This window comes from Nannospalax galili, unplaced genomic scaffold (assembly GCF_000622305.1).
Source record: "Nannospalax galili isolate Female #2095 unplaced genomic scaffold, S.galili_v1.0 scaffold293, whole genome shotgun sequence".
Lineage (NCBI taxonomy): Eukaryota > Metazoa > Chordata > Mammalia > Rodentia > Spalacidae > Nannospalax > Nannospalax galili.
Window position 1 is genome coordinate 10,484,497 of NW_008337147.1, and position 2,878 is coordinate 10,487,374.

General features: G+C 35.7%; 1 pseudogene; it reads left to right on the forward strand.

Annotated features, from left to right (window-relative positions):
• The first annotated feature begins 408 nt into the window (after window positions 1-408).
• On the forward strand, window positions 409-760 carry LOC115070206 (annotated as a pseudogene).
• The last annotated feature ends 2,118 nt before the right edge of the window (window positions 761-2,878 follow it).

The window sequence follows — 2,878 nt, forward strand, 5'->3', positions numbered from 1 at the left end:
AAACAAAAGAAAAAGAAAAAAGAATATCTTCATTCCAGATGGCCACAGTGTTACTGGGAGGTTTTATTCTATATATCTAGGGAAATTCAGGTTCCTGGGATTGACAGCACCCTCATTCAAAAGAATCATGGGCCCAGTCACCTTGGCACAAATGCATAGCCTTCAGGGAGTTGGGAGGTTGAAGTAGGAGGATCAGTTGAACTCAGAAGTCAGAATCCAGTCTGGGCAATATGACATGTCAGAGATTCCCAGAGCAATCAGGTTAGACTATGCATGGAAACATTACACAAAATACGCATAAAAACCGGCAGTTTGAATCCGAGTGTGAAGGAGTGGGTGGCAGGATCTCGCCTGTGTCCGACTGGCCTTTTCTTTGCCTCGTTTGTCTGCACTTCAGCACAATTCGAGATGGATGGAGGTAAGGCTAGAAAAGACGTGGGAAAAGCCAAGACAAAGGCAGTTTTCCGCAGGCAGCAAGGCAGCTTGCAGTTTCCCGTGGGCCATATTCATCGACACCGAAATCTACGTACTTGAATTGGCAGGAAATGCATCAAAAGACTCAAAGGTAAAGCGTATTATTCTCCTCCTCACTTGCAACTTGCTGTTCCTGGAGATGAAGAATTGGACTCTCTCACTACAATTGCTGGTGGTGGTGTGATCCCGCACATCCACAAATCTCTGATTGAGAAGACCAGGACAACAGAAGACTGTCTACAGATGTCCCGGTTCCTTATTATCTCAGGACTCAAAATATTCTTAACAGTTGTCCAGTGTTGGAGGTTCCAGTGGCTGTACCTCTCTGAACAATAAAATTTTGCCTATTGTAATTCTATTTGAGCAAGTTGAAAGCTTACTTAGTTTTCCACCCATCCAAATCTCTGCTTTAGAGTCTTAACCACATTTAAGTGTTACTGTGGCTTCAAAGAAGCTACTGATGCTGAAGTACTGGGTTTTGATTGAGTTGACTGTCATTAAAAAAAAAAAACTGTTCGGATTTTAATTGTGATAAAGAAGTTATAGTAACAAATATTTGGTTTTGTACAGATATTATTTCCACTCTGGTGGATAAGCTCAATAAAGGTCATATTTGAAAAAACCACATAAAATATATAGAATGGGTTTATTTATTTATTAACAATAATTATAACCCAACAAGAGGAATTAGGGATCCTTGGAGTAATAGCTAATTATAGGACTGGGCAGAAAACACGCAATATTAGTCTGGAATATCTTGTAGTATCATGAGATGTTTCTAACACACACACACATACACACACAGACACAGACACACACACACACACACACACTGATAAGGGAACCTAAGGGATGAAGGAGCCAAATGAAAGCATTCTCATTGATAAAGACTAACATGAGAACAAAAAATAAAGCCAATGTCTCTGAATCTGTACCTTCACAAATAAATGGTGAAAAATTGCACAAATAATGAAGAAGAGATGATTTTTCAGGAAGAATTCCAAATAATTTATGCAGCTATTCCATCTTTAAGGAAATGGAGTATAATACTCAGCATCTTAAGGTGTTCCATGCATAGTGCTGCCTTTTCAAAGAATATAATATGGACAGGGATAAACAAATCCACAGTGGGGAAACATGATGAACACTACCTCAGACATAAGATCAAGGTCAACATCAAAGATGATAGATCATTTTGATAGTATACCCTCCATTAAATGTGATGGAATAGTGTTTTATCTTTATCACCCAAATTCATAACCTCAACCTCAAGATGAGGAAAACATCAGCCAAGTCTCAGAAGACGGACAGTGCTCTAAACTGTCAGTTTCAGACAATAGCATGCAGAGACACTTAAGATCACATAACATGTCAAATAGAACAGGAAGAGACAGGTTCTGCCTGATACCAGATTGCCACTAAATTTAAGGAAAATCATATGAAAGGACAGTGAGTAGTATAATTTATTGAAATATTTTAATATAAAATTTTCTCAGAATAAAGATTTAAACTATAACTTTTGACTCACTGAATAAATTTTCAAATATAGACATTTTGTCTTTAGAAAATAATCTTTAGTCAATAGAATATGATAAAATGCAGTTGTGAATCTGGAACACAACAGGAGATAAGTGATTTGCCCCAAAAATAAATAATAGAAGATTTAAAGAAATATAAAACATGAAAATGAAATAAAATATTAATTTGATGGATACCTTTGTTTCATTTTTATTCATTTAAGTCAACAACTGAATATCTACAAACATGAAACAAAATAGTGACTCCATTTCTATTTCCCGAGTCATATTCCAAAGAAAAGAAGATAAATGATGTATTAATTATTGAGGAAGAAATAATGTAAATTGACATTATTCCAAAATCCTGACTGAAGACCCAGAAATATTTCTACTCTAAGCAAGGAGTACCTGAAAATATTTTTTCAAACATAAATATACTGAAAATCAGTTAATAAAGATATGCAATATTTGCCAATTTTTCTTTACTGTCAAATACTCAAGCAGAGGAATAGGTAAACATCCAAAGAAGCCAGTATGAGTTGAACATTACTTCTACAAGGCCAACTGGATGGAGGGAGGGAGGAAAAGAGGGAGAGAGGGAAGGATGAATGGATGGAGGGAGGGATGGATGGATGGAGACATGAGAGATGGAGAAATAGAGAGATGGGTATATGAATGGATGTATTAATTATATGTAGGGAATTGTCTGATGTTGGCAATACAATCAGAATTAAAGAAAAATATCTATGAACAAGAAAACCAACAATAATTTCTTTTGAGACAATAATAATAATTACCTTAAATACCAGAGCATATCTCCATTAAATAACACAAAAAGCTATAAAGAACACTTTTTCTTTGCATAAACTATAACACAGATAAGGGTT